At 33.8% G+C, this 18705-nt stretch overlaps 1 protein-coding gene across 1 annotated transcript in view; it reads left to right on the forward strand.

Moving 5' to 3' along the window:
* Positions 1-4684: 4684 nt before the first annotated feature.
* LOC132706585 (zinc finger protein rotund) overlaps positions 4685-18705 on the forward strand; it is a 303785-nt gene continuing 289764 nt past the window's right edge. The window contains exon 1 of the mRNA XM_060677992.1: positions 4685-5166. The gene's annotated coding sequence lies outside the window, so the exon portion shown is untranslated. The remainder of the gene's footprint in view (positions 5167-18705) is intronic.

The following is an 18705-nucleotide window of genomic DNA, read 5'->3' on the forward strand; positions in this document are numbered from 1 at the left end:
AAAAAGGCCTTAAGAATTTAAATTATAAAAAATCATATTAATCCCTGTATCTGATGAACTATCATCTTCTACTCTTGATGTTATGATTAACGTTAAAGTACTCAAGATCCCATATTTTCTACTCTTATTTGATGACACACTTACCAACAGAAATTCTCATATTCTGTAGTAGTGTGTAGGATTCAGGCACATCTTGAACAAGGTGAGAGTTGTCGTAGGCCCTTAAATATTGGAAATTTGTCTGATAATTTCGTTTTCAATGCCGCTAGTTTTGACAGCTTGTACGTAGAGGAAATTTACAGCATTTTTCGACAATGTAGGCCACAGTCTATTGAGGGATAGACCATCAAAGGCTTTTTTCAAATCTATAAACATGTATACGTTTCTAAATGTCTCTATAAGTCCTTTTAAACAGATAAGTTATCAATTGAATTGTTCTTTGAAGCTTGTTACACAAAGTCCTCTGAGCAAAATTTCCTGTCGCCTTTTTTTATGTAAATTTCGACTCCCAAAAATTAAGAAGAATAAGTATATTCTTTTTTATAGTTAATGGTAAAATTGAAGTTGTATATATAGAAATACTGTTTTTATTGTCATTTGTAATAAGCAGTAATTTATTGGATTAAGGAACCATTTTCGTTTTAATATACAAAACGGTTGTCCACCTGCATAAAACAATATTACATTTTAACAAAAGAGAGATTTACTTTCATGGCAAACCGTGTTTTTTTAATTCGAGTTCAAAACATTTTATTTACCAAACTAGGATTAAACTCGCATTTAGGGCTATAATTTGAGTAAAACATTACTATTTTATAGCCAATAACGATTATTTTCGATGAAAATCTTGTTAGCTTATTTTGTACAATTTTGACAATATTGTCGGGTAAACAAATTTTATACATAAATCATCCCCACTATTTTAGAGTTTTAACAATTATCGCGCAGGCGTATCGATAACGGTGAAAATATAATTAAAGATTAGGTAACTATCCGATTTTGCATAGTTGCCGAGTTATTGCGAAAAAAAATACCGCTTTATCGAAATTGAATGCGGACAAAAAACCGACACGCGACAATATTAAAATTAGCTGCGAAATATTCGATAATAATCGACCGGTTCGTCCGTGAAAAATTTGTATTTCACGAAATCGTGAATATATCGATGTCAAGGCGATGATGAAACGCGCCTGGGGTATGGACAATATAAAACTGACAAAAAATCAAAAAATCAAGTGTGCCCTGCATTTTAAAAATACTCACAAATGACAATTCCAAAGGATATTTGTTATTAAGCTTGTCTGGATTATTGACTCAGTGCAAATCTGAAATGACTTCCGAATTTGTATATGTAAAAGCTGGGTTTCCATTTAAGATGGAGGAGCAACCTACAGGTAATTATTATAATAAAAATTCCGCAGATGCGCGCAAAATCAAAATGCAACATCTTTTATCGGCATTCAGGCGAGAGAAATCCAAATTAATAAGGGTCGTCATTAACATGACAGTAAATAAAAATATCTGCAGCAGCAGCAGTCTCCATTGTTATTGTTATTACACACCACTTTTTATTAAATTTTAATGAATGGATAATAATAAAATATGGAACTGTAGCCTCCTGCTGATCATTAGCACCCCTAGATTATATCGTTAACTAATAAAAGTTCATCAGAAAAAGAAAGTTTGGTTTAGTTTGGCGGGTAGAAGAAAGACAGAAGAAATTAAAAAAAAGAAAACCTAAGAATTATTTAAGGTCTCGCTAAACTTAGAATACCATAAAATGGTAGCAAACTTACCCACGAGGGTCTATCAACCAAAATTCGACTAAAACAATTTGATAAAACACCAGCTTTTAGTGAACCACTCGCAAAAGCGTGGTTACACCAATAACCAACCTAATACCTTTGTTTTACCTGCCGATAACTAACCATTAAAAATACTATGCAAATCTAGCGAAATGAAAATTAATGAATATATTAATTAGTGTTGAGAGTTATGAAGACTCATAAATTGTAATAGTATTTATAAACATTTAGCTATTTAAGGGTTGCCGTTACTTTTATGCATTTTTTTATTTATTGTGACTTCTGAATCATATCGGCCTCATTGTAGACCGTTGTATGGTCTGTTCATAGATATATAAGAAAATGACCAATTGCTTTTGAATGGGATTATCCAAGGGTGGTCATTAACGTACAATGCAACAAGATTATTTCCTAAAGTTTCGGAATTTAAATTCAGGGTAAATTGTGGTCCGTAATAGAAAATAATTTTATACCTACCTGTGTTTAATATTCTTTGGTTTGGTATACTACTTAGTTTAGTTTATTAGTAATCATTCTTATTTCGTGTGTAATACAGCGTGTGTTGAATCGTGTGCGAATTATGCAAAATATGTGCGAGTCTAGTGTATTTCAGGAGATGCTCCCGCGCAAATGTAGAAAACACTATTCTATCGAGACTAAGGAAGTTATAAATATAAAGTTATTTGACTCTCATTGAACGTGGTGTCAGCAAGCAAGCATCTTTAGAAGAAACGGCCACATTGACGAAAATTCCAACATCAACTGTATGGAAAATTGTGAATAATCCCATTTCAGCGAGGAAAAAAAGAAGTTATACTGACATTTTCTCGAGTGTACATTAGATATCTTAATTAGAAGGCTTGAAAAAGATGAAACCGGTGTTAAATGTGTCAGAACTACCTTATGCAAGTGTATTCAACACATGGATTTTAGATTTAAAAAAATTGACAAAAGGCCAGTTTTAATGGAACTTCTTAGAATTCGGAAATGGTGACTGGAATATCTAGAAAACAGAGAACAACAAAGGCCAATTGTTTACTTGGATGAAACCTGGTTCGACACTTATGATACCCCGGAAAAGAGTTGGGTTGGCTCAACTGATAAGTGTAAAACAAACGCGCCATCAAAAAGAGGTAAAAGAATAACTAATTTGCATGCTGGCTCTAAAGATGGTTGGATTCCAAATGGACTTTCTCTGTCTGCGAAAAATATTAAAGATTCTTTTCTGGATTACCATGAAGACACCACCGCAGATTTATTTGAAAGTTAGTTTAAAAACAAACTAGTTCCAAACATTACTCCTAATAGCGTCATTGTAATGGACAATGCACGTTATCACAGTAGACAGTTGACTAAAACCCCTTCCTCATGTGACACAAAAATAACGACATTTATTTTCACGAAGATTATACCAAAAAGCAATTAATTGGGATTCTACAAAGCTTGAACCTACAAAAAGGAATACGTCTGTGATAATTATGCAAAAAATCTAGGACATACAGTTTTAAGGCATACCTTACCACTCAAATTGTGTTAAACATAGAAAAAGCAGAAAAATCGTATATCCATATTGCAAATAATATAGAACAAATAATAATTAGAACAGACGATGATAGCGATAGTGATACTGATATATTATGTGAATAATTTTAAGTAATTTAAGTAGGTAATAAAAATAATTTGTAATTTTATTTTAGATTTAAACATAAATACATACATAAATAAATAAATATTGTTTAGTATCTTTCCTAACAAAACCCCAAGTAATTAAATTCTAAGCAAAGTACGGACCTGTTCGGCCATATTTCGTTCTTACAGCTTGCCCGAGTCTTTCCTTAATTCGTATCAGTTAGTCATTTTCTTATATCTATGAACAGACTTTAACTGCGTTGTTCCGTCGATCTGCATTTATTTTTTCGTATTATATTTTTGACTAATTTTATTTTAGTAAACTGCACTAAGATTTTTTTAACTGCGTTGAATGATTTTATTCTAAACAATAAAAACTTCAACAATTACATCGACTTACAAAAATACACTCAGCTCCAAGAGATAAATTGAAAACTTTACTCCACATAAGAAACGACTAGACTTTTATTTTGTTTACTTCTAATTTTAGATTTAGCACTGGGAAGAAATTACGAATATAGTTGTATCGTTACTTGAAACCAATCCATTGGCGAATGACTAATATTTCCATGGATAACTAAGTAGTATTATTGCCATTTTTTAAAAGAAATAAATTTTAGTTATTTATTTTGTAGGAATGAAAAATAGGCAAATAGGAAATTTTTGAACATTAAACAGTTTTGAAATTCCACTTTAACATACTGCTAGTTGAATAAAGAAAAATTAGAGTTTTGTATATTTGCAAGAAATAAAGAGTACCTGTCGCGCCTATACAGAGTGCCCTGGCCTATCACAGTTACCATAGCAACCATTCATATTTACGCAATTCATATATTGTCATCATAACACTGGCAAGATAATGAATGATTTATGCGGTCTCTTTTAGTTAGACCTCTTTGAATGCCATAAGGAGGTTTTAAAAATTTCGCGCGATAAGCTCTCGTTTACCCGAAACAATACGCGCTGCAAAAAAAAAACCGTCGAAAACACAACAACGCGACATCAATTAACCGGTTTTCGTTTGGCTTGCGTGCGATTGCTTTTTTCCCCGTCACTCGCGGCGGTCGTCTCGTTTGCACACGCGGCGAAACGGTCAAGACTAGCGCGCGTCAGTCCGTCTTTGTCGCACGCGGAAAAAACCGTCGTCCGTCCGTCCTCCGAGGGCGGCGCCCGCGGCCGATGACGCCCGAAGCCGCGCCGAACACCGCGATACTCGCGTCCGCGCCGCTTTCGGCAGTCGGCGACCGCGTTCACTGCTATCGGTAGCTGCATATTGCGTCGGCACTGCGTGACAAAAAACACGAAAATTTTTTGTGCACCCCGCGGCGGCGGCGATTCGGAAAAAAAATTATACGGTGAGGTGGTAGTTTTTTGCGGAATGTCGTTTCCCGCGCGAACGTCGGCGCCCCCGCGGCTCCCCCTTACGAAAATTATGTAAACGGGACGTAACCCCGGTTGCGTACCACCGCGTCGTACTCGAGACATCCCGGCGTGCCCTGATTGGCGTGGTCGTGTGACAGAGATCGGTTGTGCGACGGACCTTGAACAGCGAAAAAACGGAAGAATTCCGTGCGAGAATAAAAACGAGTTGAGGAAAAAAGTGGCCCAGTGCTTTTTGTTGTAGTAATAAACCGAGTGCATATCGTGGTAACGTCAGGAGCGAGAAGATACTAGGCCCGAGAGGCGTTTTGGATTTTTCGCCGTCTGGCGTTTTGGATCGGCCTTTTCCAAGGTTTGTTTGTTTGTACCCAGTCTCTGGAATTGTGTGCTACCGGTGCGTGGGGTTTCCAACGTTTAGGCAGTATAGGTTATTTATAGAGTTTTATTTTGCGCTGTCTTGTGGAAGGTTATATTTATTATTGCGTATTTCAAACGTGCTTCAATTAGGATTTTAATTGGCATTTTTATTACTCATTTTATTATTCATAGGGTAATAAGTGTTAAATAATGTCGTTTATGTCCAGGTAGATAGGTATGGTCTGTTTATAGATATAAGAAAGTGACCAATTGCTTTTGAATGGGATTATCCAAAGGTGGTCATTAACATACAATGCAATAAGATTATTACCTAAAGTTACGGAATTTAAATTCAGGCAAAATTGTGGTTCGTAATAGAAAATCTTTTTATACCTACCTGTGTTTAATATTTTTTGGTTTGGTATACTAGTTAGTTTAAGTTTATTAGTAATCATTCTTATTTCGTGCGTTGAATCGTGTGTTTGGCACCTACTGAAATCTCCCGTTCGTCGTCACAATGTTTTTCCCCGTGTTAAATCCAATGTCCTTAAATTTATAGAAACCGAAGTTTCTAACATCCCTCCACAAAGTTGGGCAAATTCTGTTAAACATATAGAAAAATCAGAACAATCGTATACCCATATTGCAAATAATATAGAACAAATAATAATAACAGGCGATGATAGCGATAGTGATGCTGATATATTATAATTTTAAGTAATTTAAGTAGGTAATAAAACTAATTTGTAATTTTATTTTAGATTTAAACATAAATACATACATAAATAAATAAACATTTTTTAGTATCTTTCCTAACAAAACCCTAAATAATTAAATTCTAAGCAAAGTACGGACCTGTTCGGCCATATTTCATTCTTACAGCTTGCCCGGGTCTTTCCTTAATTCGTATGAGTTAGTCATTTTCTGATATCTATGAACAGACTTTATATATTCAGTGTGTCTAAATCAGACCGAAATCTTTATGCTTACACCGCAAATTAGAGATTAAAATTCCCCGCAACATATCGTATTGTTTATAGATAACAGGTTTTTTTAAATAAGTATTTTCAACTCATGGAAAGAAACATGACTTTTAGTTCAATTCCCTGCTAAACTTGGCGACGCCCCTCTACTGTCAAAGAAATTTTCACGGGCTACTGTAAGACGATTTACAAATCTCCTGGATCCCTCCTTGATAGGTTGTTAATAAATCGAAACGTCAGCGAGTACGATTTACCACAGACCATTTTGACTGGTTGGCAAATTCCTTCGAACCTAGTGGCAAATCAAAGATTGTGTTTGCTGTATATTAATAATGCTATCGATCGATAAAAGCAAAGCCGGAATGTGCTTTTTAAGCTGAAATAATTCTAAACTAAAGACAAAATTAATTTTATTAGAAAGAAATAAAATTAAAAAAATCACCATAAGTATTATTAGGTATTTATCCATATGGGCCCATCACATTATCATATTAATTTCTAGTATTACTGTGTATACCCACATATTTGTGTTTATTTACTAATAAATACATCCTTTTAGCCACAAGGTTTGTAGGTATAACAGAATGTGAAAAGGATTTAAATTAGCCGTAATGATTAATAACTTTTCTTCTAAAACTCTGACGTTTGCACTACCTACATCCACAGTTACAAAAAAAGTCACTTGCGGTTACTGGTTGGATCTAGCCAATAGTTGAGAATCTGGTTATGTATAAAGTACAGACTTGAATCAAAAACATCGTGTTTTTCAAAGGATGCTTCATATATACCGAGGTATATACGTTGCTGTAATGAGAGCAATTATCAACTCTTAAAAAGATGATTTAACGTATATACAGGTTTGTATTTAAATAATGTATCCAGATAATTGAAATTCGTTGCCAAAATTATAAAAAAAATTATTCCCATGTTTGATTACTTCATTCGTTAAAAGGAATGGTTTAGATATTGCTGCGTTTTCTGTTGTATTAGTATTGGTAACTTGATAAATGTCACTATCCATATTGACCAGTTCAGGAAAATACCTTTTGATATCAGTCCGGTATGGGTTTCACCTCCGGCTTATGCAAAAAATGCTTTTGAGTAGTTATAAATTTACATGTATTAATACTTGGTATTAAAAATCAATTAAATTGCTAGTAAATAACCACATGGCAATACATTTTTCATTCTTAATGTAATAATCAAAATTCATTAATTCATATCTCCAAATGTAGATTTAAACGAGTAACTTTTACCTGTCAAATCAAATATAGTAACGAGTGAACGGTAATATGGGTGTGATTTTACCGAAGTATTTACTTCTAATGCACCATAGTGTAGAGTATAGTTTTGGTTAATTAGGTAATGTGAAATATAATTTGATACAGAGCGGTTAAAAAAATATATAATTTATCGAATTGTTATGACGACCACTTCTTCTGGGAATCTTCTTAATCTGGTGTCTCGTCGGTTGTTGATTGATATAGAGACAAAACTTTTTCAGTAAAATATTTGCGTTGGTACCCTGTGGTGTGAACAACCTTTAATCGAGCCTTTAATATTCAGTGGCGTGAATAAGTCTTAAATTTAATAATTATAAGTATGTAACTTTTATCTCCTATAATGTCTAAAGTGAATTAAAGTGAATAGTATTGTGTTCTGATTTAAAAGTCGAATATTTTAGATGTTCAAATGGGTATATATTAAATATTGAAACAAACAATAGCTATTAGTCAAAATTTAAATTTGAATATAATTCAGAAACGTACTCTGAGAAATGTTAAAAATCGTGAAAAGAAATTTTCTACTATCAGGCCATGTGTCGAAACAAAAAGCTTTGAAAATGTATGCAAAGTTGAAAATAGCCAATCAATATTTTAACGCAAGCGATGGTTGATTGCAAAACATTTGGAGTGAAACTATTGAAAATTTCGAGTTAAAACAGTCATTCAATGAAAAATATTGGCGCAAACACTTCTGAGGTGGATGAAGACAGGCAGAACTTTGTGAAATTTGCAATTTGGAACTAGCCAAAGTTTTTTTTTGCAGTGGAAAATTCTGTTATATTTTTGCTTCACTATTTGCTCTAATTCTGCGTTTTTTTTATCATTAGACGGATTTGGCTCATTAACTGTACATATGTGTTTATATACTTTATGTACATATACTGTTTTTGAAAAAAATATTAAAAAAAAGAAGGTAATTTTTAAAATTCAAATATTTAACGTTATCAACAAGATATCCAATAATCGGTCATTATGTTATAATTTTCAGATTTATTATTTTGAGAAAAAGAAAGGAGGAAGTACGAACTATAATACTATAATACGCACGGAATAGTTTATAACGGCCGCCATTATAAACCGATTTTACGGTAATTCGTACACCGTAATGTAACAAAACTAGCGTGATGCGTGCATGCACAGTTTAAATATGAAATATCGATTTTAATGCGCCCGCACGACATTATAAACGCAAAGTTTTCCACAATTTTTAGGTCCGTGCCTCGGCGCGGTTCACAATTAAAACCATATTAATGGCTTAATAAATAAATATATTTTTCCCGTATGCCCACGTGTACCGCGTATACAATCAAATCTTAAATATCAAGGTTGCTATATATACGGATTTTAATTAACATAATTAAATGTTTAATAACAGCGTGCGGATATGCGTGTACTTAAGACGTAAGGTAAGATATTCGATCTCACATTTGATAAGAATTGCGATTGAGAATTCACTATATAGCATTGAGTGTCTGGTGTATACCTTGTCTCAAAGTATATCGTCTCCTCTTTTGACGGTCATTATCGAAGTAAAATGCCGACGACAATAAAATATCTGACCAGTCGATATTGCGGGATGGACTTTTAAGGTGTTTTAAAAATATAATAATAAAATCACGTTGCTGCTAATAAAAATACGATTGCATTACAAATTATCAATAATTACCTAAATAAGTACGTTTTTATCCAAAATTTCATTTTGCATCACTTTCAGAGTCGTCATTAGGATTTATTCTCATATTTATTGCAATGTTACTCTGCTATGCTATGTTATTTTGTTAAAACCTGCAGATTTCAAAATTCTCAACTACATTTATTATAATCGGATACATTTGATTGGTACCATAAATGGTCTATGGGGTTGAGTGAGTATACAATGCACATACATATTGTTTTTTAAAAGCATATGAATAAAAAAGTTTGTTTCTGGTAACTGAATTTTAATTTTTGTATTTGAAGTGTGAATGTGTTGTCAGTTGTAATGGTGTTTCTATTGAACCAAAATTCATCTGTATATAAATGAACATATACATATATACCTTTTAGTTTCCTGAAGGTAATTAAATCTCCAAGTGCGCAATCCGCGTGATTCGATTACCACTTTTTTTAAATCCCATTTTTCGAGTGGAGGTATGTTAGGGCTAATGATTATATTGGTTTCAACGTCAAGCTTTTTTTTCAGTTATTCTTTTATCGAGGATACTGGCGTTTTTATAGGCAGGTTGCTTTTAAAACTTCTTCTTTAATGAATCAATCCTCTACTTATTAAACTCGTACTGGTCTTTCACAATGTGTAACTGGTTTTCCATAGCAACAATAGGTATGAAGGTCCTACTACCGTCTGTAAAATACCTAATTACCCACCGATCGGATGTTTTCGGAGATATTTCTCACGCTTTGAATTTTGACGTTTGTCGATTCTGACGGTCATGTCAGTGAATGTATTCGTGTTGTTTTTTCGAAAATGAACCCAAAAACTAACGGTCGTAGAAAAAGTGTAGTATGCAACACGTTTGGTAAACTTTTTAACTCACTCGTTTATTAAAAACTGGCTCCGCTCATGTCGAATAAACTCGTGAGTCAAATGCCGTTTACCGCACTTGTTGCATAATATACTATTTGAGGGCGGGTCGGTAAAAACGAAGGTGATATACTTGTGAAACTCACTGCTTCTAATAGTTTTGTTTTATTTTAGAAATAATATTAATGATTAATATACCGCCATATCGGGAGATTTTAATTATATTTGAGTTACAATAATTCGCTTTTAGAAGACACAAATAATCACTCCTAGCGGGTATTGCAGTTCCTGAGTTGTTGTGGTATTAGATACTATAGAGGTCATGCAATCAGAGTACATTTCGCAATGGACGCAGTTGTATAATACTACTGCAATACTAAGTATTTTCTGTGATAGTATCATCAATTGAGGCTTTGGTACTAATTGACTTTAGCAAAACATTCAAAATGCAAATATGAGGGCTTCGACAATATATCCCGTCAACCGTTATCAACAGATTAGTCTACACAATCAGCTTTCACAGTCGAAAGTCATCTCTTCTTCAGTCCAGTTGTGTTTCTTCTCGAGACCATGCTACACACACATCATCATATCATCTATCCGTGAAGCGGGATACACCATAGCAGTTAAGCCTGAGTAGGTCAATTGTGCTTCCTCCTGGACAGAATACTTAGCCCAACATCAACTCTAGTGATAGCTCCAAGAGACGTCTTCTTGATTCCCTCAGGGAATGGATATGAGGTCAAATCTAACTCTAAATTTGTGATTCTTTCATCAAACGGAGGAGAAATTACTGTATTAAGTCACGAAAACAACTTAAAATTCAAGACATGTATGAAGTTCATCTGCTTTCCTGTGTTGCAAACTCGGTTTCAAAGATTCTTACAACTGAAATTTCGATTAAGGTAGGTAGGTAGTTTTAGTACTTTTAGAGATTAACTAAACACATTCTGTACAACCAAGGTCTATTAAGATCGTTGTTATTATCATCGCTCTATTGACTGGAGTGTATTGTTCATTTTATGGATATACTTTCTTCTTTCTGTAAGTAGTCTAATATATGAATAATGTTTATAATAAGAACCAATAAATAAATAGACGAATAAATAGGTTTTATTTTTTAACCCGGCTTTGTTTTTCCCAGAAATTATGAGTGCCAATGCGCAGAGAAAGTCATTATACTTCCACGGTTTACATGTTTTATTAAGCTTAACCGCCTTGGCTGGGATCGACCAAGTTCAATTTAATTTATTGACCAGCACCGTGCATATAACGCTAGACGGCGCGTAAGAAAAAGTCAAGGCCGTCCGTCCGGTCGGGCCGATAAATAAACAAAAGAAAAATGCATCGGGGAAAATGTCACAAATGCATGGCGACAAATACCGCACCATTAACTTCCTGTTTCGGTATATATTTTTTATTTTTACCTGGACGCGCCCTCCGTAATAGCGGATGCAATGATTCCCCAATCGGAATGGGTGTATTGGACCGGTCGATTAATCAACCCCTTCGGACTGCCTTTGTGGGATATGAATGAAAATTCGTGAATGAACGAAATTTCGGGGAGCGTACGCTGCGAGGTATTACGCGCGTTTGTCGAAAATCCGGGTCAAAGCGCTGATATCACAGACATAATCCGGGTGCTCATGTAGCGTTGATATCTACTAAACCGTCCAGACCGCTTTCGCCCGTTTTGCCACGAAATGTCGTATTTCTCGTCCCTCCTGTATAATTGCAGAAAGGCTCTTTGAAAATATAGTAAGATCTTTCGAATCTTTCAAAATACGAAAGCGCTTAAACTTCACCAAATGTAAAATATGGTACCATAAAAATATACTTACTCTGTACAGCAGCATACGACTGATTTTCGGAGAGCTATAGATCGTGGTATCTTTTTGTACACGCTCCGTGAGGGCGCCACGGAGCCCGATGCTTTGACCAAGAAATTCTTAGGGAGCTTCAGAGGAATGATCGACTAAAACAACTATTTAAAAAGTTAAAAATGTATTGACTAATATAGTACATGACTTTAATTTGAATTTTTTTTATTGTTAGTTAATTTTAGTTAATGTTAGTGAATACAAAAACTTGCTTGGCGTATTTAAAGTTAAAAAATTGAATGTGTCTCATATGGGTGTCAATTCGAAAAGGTACCTTTATGAATTAAAAAAATTAAATAAAATTATCGGTTTGCATGTTTAGCAATACTAGTATTTTAAAACGGAAATTTAAAAAAAGAAAAAAAATCATTTCAAATTCGTAGCGAGAGATTTTGTAAAGTTTGTGCCCGCCTTGTCTTTACAGGAATTCGATACTGTGAGTAACAACCTGAAATAAAAAAAACCAGAACTATTCAGATAATTTCTGAGAAGCCAGAATTTTTGAAAAGCAAGTCAGAATTTCTGACACCAGTCTCTCGTAATGGACATGGACGATCCGAAACGTCAAATATACGGGGTAATGATAATGTAACAGATTCTTCATCTGTAAACTGGATGTACTGGACTCATTCACGGAGATGCAGGGCGTTCAGTATTTTAATTTTTAAAAATTGAACTGAGGTGGCTTTTACTTGATGAAAATCCATTTATCACAATAAATAACAACTAAAAGTTCAGATTTTCACGAAATTATATATTTTTACATGACAATTGTTTCGACAAACACCGTGTCTTTATCAAATGTAATATTTACAAACTACCTGCTACTATATATACCGAAAAATGACCATAAAACCTTAATTAATGTTGTTGTGAGAATTTAAGTTCCATAAAAGAGAGGTATTTAAATCTAATTGATCGTTAAGCAATACATTTGAATGTCTCATTTTGTTAATCTCCATGGCTTCCAATAAATTTAATTTTCTACTTTTTGTGTTTAAGTGTGTAGCATAATTAGAATCTAGACTATTGTTTTTAAACGCTCTTTTATATTCGTTAATGTGTTTCTTGAATGATCTGCCTGTTTGTCTAATATAAATTTTGAGACAAGATCCGCATTTCAACCTATAGACACCTGATTTTTGAGATTTTGGACATTTCGTTTTATTGTTTTTTTAAAAATTTTCTTAAGTCTTAGACTTAACTATTACGAAAGCGCAAAACAAATTAGATTTTTCAATTTATCATAAACCTTCACATACGGACACAGTCATACATAACAGCTCAAATCACCCTTATACACATAAAATGGCTGCATTTCACTCTTTTATATACAGACTTCTTAATACGCCACTCTCAACAGAAAATGACAACAAAGAACTTAATATCATTAAACAAATTGCACTGAACAACGGCTACAATCCGTCCATTTTAAATAAAATTATAAATAAAAAATAAATCCCGACAACAGTAAACTCTATTTATCCGAAACCTAATACAGAACACGAACAATTTAAAACAATTACATACATAGGAAAACCCTAAATGTGGTTTAAAAATAGCTTTCAGAACTAACAACACAATAGGAAAATTTTTAAAAAAACAATAAAACGAAATGTCCAAAATCTCAAAAATCAGGTGTCTACAGGTTGAAATGCGGAATCTTGTCCTAAAATTTATATTGGACAAACAGGTAGATCCTTCAAGAAACGCATTAACGAACATAAAAGAGCGTTTAAAAACAATATTCTCGATTCTAAATATGCTGCACACTTAACCACGGAAAAACACATTTTTGACAACAATTTTGATATTTTACATACAGCCACAAAAAGTAGAAAATTAAATTTCTTGGAAGCCATAGAGATTAACAATATGAGACATTCAAATGTATTGCTTAACGATCAATTAGATTTATTGAACTTAAATTCTCCCAACAACATTAAGTAAGGTTTTATGGTCATTTTTCGATATATATAGTAGCAGGTAGTTTGTAAATATTACATTTGATAAAGACACGGTGTTCCTATTTATTTAAATGAAAAAGTTCGTATTGTATAATAAGGGCACTAGTTTCGATTCGAATAATGTTGTTTTTTATCTGTCGAGTTCTGGTTGAAACATGATGAAAAAAAAAACATATTTAAGTAAATAAGCCCTGTAGCGTCTGACTCATGTGCATTTAAAAAGTTTAAAGTATTTTTATGATTTTTTTACATAAATACTTGAAAGTTTAAAAGATAGGGGAACAATAAAAAAAACATTCTTTAACAATAAAAATTTTCATGATAGTGATAGAAAACATGTTTTGGAGTCTAGTACCTCCAGTTCAGAGATTGCCCACGATGGTGTGGCGGTTTCTGGCTCACTGCTCGGTCAAATACTATTTTTGGCACCTTAGGATAAATCCGGGACCAATTCGGCCAACTCTCCCGCTTATTGAGTATTTAAGTAAACAGTTTGTTTGACAATATTCGACTCCCGAGTTGTTATCACGGTCTCTAGTATTCGCTGCAATCATTACAATAACATCATATTTTTCATTGAACTTAAGCTATCTGTCTTCTTCTAGTCATCTGTTGATGACTTTTCGATTTTTCAGCTTTTATTTGTTTTTTTACTCTTTTTAAGCCAACTACATTTTGATAACTCTATGCCATGGTTCGGTTTATAAAAAAAATTAATATAAGTAACGTCTTTTTCAGTTTTCTTTAACTTGTTATGTGTTATTCCGTCCAATGCAAATTTACATTCTTTTATCTTTATTGTGCTTTGTCTCCAAAATTGCAATTCATCGGCCGTTTAATGGCAAATGTGTATTGCAATCTTTGGCATAGGAAACGTTTAATAAATTATCAGAAAGAATGTAATGAAATTCTGATGTGAGGTGATAGTTTTGGTGAAAGAACATCGCATCCAAGTGAGCATTGAGGTGAACTTTGCTTTTCCAATGAAGTTATTTTTTTTAAATTGTGTATTACTTGAATGAAAATGTATTATTGTTATTAACGTTTTGAAACTTTTGGGCAAGTCGGATAGTCTCAAAGAATCATAACATAATGATTAGCAACAATTAAAACCGGAAATTTGAATGGCGAATCAAAAAAGCAATTTTATTATAAAATTAAATATTTTTAGCTCAAAATAATATTATCGATAGAACTTACTCACAATCGTTCAAATATCTAGGGAAAATATATATCTACGACTTGCATAAAAAAAAAGGTAATGTAATCGGATGTGCATGAATTTAAAGTTTTTGAACATATTGACGGTCTTTCATGGCACCCCGTGGGTCGTCTCCCTGGGTAACAAGTAGTTCTTATTTTTTCCTAGTAATTAGGGATATTTAATATTCAAGTTATATTTAATTGGACTAATATTTAGCAACCTAGGAATACAGCATTTATATCCAAAAGTGCTCCGTTCTTTCAAGACCCTCATAGCACGGTGTTCCACCATACATTTTACCGATTTTATAGATGTTTTGGGAATGTTAGTTTTGACCGATTTTGAAATTGGACTTTGAAAACTAATTTTTAGGTTCATTCTTCAAAGAAACTCCTAGAGGCCACTGTAATACCTAATAATACATCTTCTGGATTCCTGAAAATGTTTCAGTTATGCTCTGAAAGGGAAGATTTATAAATCTCTTTAATAATTTTTTTTATAGAAAAGGCCATGTATAACACATTTAGTTCGGAATTTGTATTATTATTAATATAGGTTGATAGAAAAAATTACAATTAAAGCCAAAAAGATGTTTTTTTTTTTATAGAAACCATCTACCTTAAATCTTCATCATAGTTTGTGAGGATATCCTGGAATGGATATTTGTCCAAATTGGTTAGGCTGCAATCAAATCTACAAATAGTTATTAAATTTATTTTAATTTTTGTATCAATTAGATAGACGCTTTATTTAATGGAAATCGCTCGAAAATCTAATCAAATTTTAGGAATGCGTTGAGATCTCGCGGATTTCTCACATAACAAAGAATTCACCGATTTCACAGAGCGTGTTAGATTCCACTCGTTAAAACCATTTCTTTAACCGGATTTCACGAAGATTTCACCGAATTCAGATTTCACGAATTCAATAGAGATGTCACAGATTTCTAAATAATTTTTAATTTGGATTTTGAAAAATAATTTTTAGGTTATTTGGAAAATTGTTGTTTTTCGTCATAATTTAAAACCTTTTTTATCGGAAAGTGTTATTCTCAGTATCATACATTTTGAAAAGAGATATTAATATAATATATTTGATTTTTTTTATATTTGGTTTCTTCTGCTTTCTTTTTCTTCAATTTTAATTAGGTAATTTTCTTCATTGAAAAGTGCACGTATTAATTTTTGTGTCCATAAAAGAAATGCAATTTAAGCCAAATAGAAAAGAAGCAGAGAAAGTATTTGTTACGACCTGATCTTACTCTTAGATCTGCTAACCTTAAAAATGCCAAGTAAGTTTGTTGAATTCAACAACCGAACAGATTTCACTGATTTCACAGAGGTGGTACACCACTATTTAAATCAATGTGGATGCTAGTCAGCTGATAATAAACGGTTAGTTAATTCAATACGTGGGCTCAATAGCATATATACCATGGAACAACCATCATTTCAAAAAGGATTCAAGCAATCAATCAACAGTGACAGAAAGACTAATGAAAAGCTGGAGACATTCGAATTGTATACCGACGGATTCTCAAAAAAACAAAGGTAAAGAAGTAACCTTGACCATTGAGAGAAGGAATACAAAATACCTTGACCACAAAATTCGTGATATTCCTAATAGCTAATAGTAAACGGAAGGGAACATTTGGAGCTCTACAACTTACGCCAGTGGTTTGATTTTACATCGGTTCAATAATTCGGAAGTGTGGCAAATAAAATTGGAACTGAAGTGATTATCTAGAGTACTCCGCTCTTTAATGGCTCTAAATGATACAGCGCTTCATACCATACCAGTCACTCCAAACAACAAAATCGCATCCCTTGGGTTTGATCATCTCCATCGAATCGTTCGGCGATGCGTATCGATCTGCTCGCACCAAACGTCATTATTATACGTATATTCCGATAAAACATTTTTTCTCATTCGCCTCGTTATAATGCCTCCTCCGTCCTTGTTTGACTTGGGAAGCGCCCCAAAGTATACGCTTTAAATCGCGCATTATACAGTTGCAACAGCATCGGCAGGCCTGTAATTTGCCGTAAGTTCAATTTGTTCTAACTGGCGCAATAATGATCGCGTATATGCACGCTACCGCGGTCCCATTTGTCCGAGGGGGCCCGACGTCATTTAAACGGGTGGGGCAGGTACCGCGCACATCACCGGGACAGGCGATCGATGAATTTGAAATTGATATATTGTATAAAAATTGTTTTTGCTTTTCTGCACAACCGTAGGCCCAACTGAAAATGATATATGCGAAGCGAATAACAAATTATTCTCTGTTTTGAGGGTTGTGAGTCTCTATATTTCTTAAAGACGATTTCTTTTCCCTGTCATTATGACTTCTGCCGTCTACGTTACAGTCGATTATAAGTTAAATATTGTATTCGTAAATATTATATTCGAGGTAAGTCATTTTCCTAATTTTGATGGTTGGATGGTATGCTCTAGTGTTCATCTTAGAATTTCTGCGTCGGATATATTTACTGATCCAGCTTGCTGGTAACATTTTTCAGCAGAGCCACATTTGAAATGTGTTTAACTTCTTTCTGTCTTCTTGTTTAGGAGTCCATCTTTCGGTAGCTGAGGAGTTTGCGCACACTCATGAATTCTGTTCTGACGACTTGAAAACGTCTCCTGATATCTTTTGAGTCGTTTACCTGAGAATTTAATTCTCTGTCTAGATAGATTTGAAGGATAGCTCCTGTTGATGGAAATGTGGGTAATGCTCTGACCTTCTGCGCTTTGACTGTAAACAAGTGTTTGGGTCTTTGAAGTATTTATCTCCAATCCCACTCTGGTACTTAAACTTGTTAGAATTCTCATTAATGTTTGTAGCTGCTCTTCAGAATCTGGCAAAATCTTTGAGCCGTCTGCGTACCTCTTGACACCTTCGGGACATTCAGATATGTAATTCTCCACTCTCTGCTTAGGTCATGTCGGCTGCTAATGCATAGCTACTGATCAAGATGCTTAGAACGCCCAAAGAGTTAGTTTGTCTTTTTATTAACCTTAATTTCTTTCTTCTTCTGTTGAAATGTCAAAATAAACAGTGGCTCCAAAGCAAAAGTAAATGTAAGTGGGTGGAAGAGAAAAATAAGTTATTGAGACTTTTCGAATCTATCGACAGGCATTAGAGTTTATTAATATCATTGGTAGCCAGTTTCATGAACTGCTGCATTCATCTCGCAGATGAAGAAATTTCAAACGTGTATAATTGGCTGCCTATTCCGAGTAGAATATTTCCACTGGATTCTCCGCCCTCTGGTTAGGTTTCGTCGATCTCTATGCTATGGGACTGAATATGCGTTAAATTTCAATTGCTTTTTTAATGTAAACAGTTGCATCTGAAATGTGAGCTGTCTTTTAGTTATGTAAATGCATGTACGTATTATTGTATTATTGAATGTAATCAGTTCTTCTTCCAACGAAAAATCCGAGAGATGGTGTTTATGACCCTCATTTAGCTCCGCCCTCCTCAAACAATATGTAACCAGGTACTGAGTAAAATACGAGCCAGTTTCAGTCAAGCTCTGAAGAAGTCAACAGGATGATTGGCCAAAACGTCAGCAAGTTCGACTCAGTAAAAACCGACGCTGGAGGAATCCAGAAGTTTTGGAAAAAGTATTGCGGTGGCCTGTCGAAGTTTCTTTGAAAGATTAACATAATGAAACGTTTCAAATCCAT

This window comes from Cylas formicarius, unplaced genomic scaffold (assembly GCF_029955315.1).
Source record: "Cylas formicarius isolate icCylForm1 unplaced genomic scaffold, icCylForm1.1 PGA_scaffold_8__14_contigs__length_24414737, whole genome shotgun sequence".
NCBI lineage: Eukaryota > Metazoa > Arthropoda > Insecta > Coleoptera > Brentidae > Cylas > Cylas formicarius.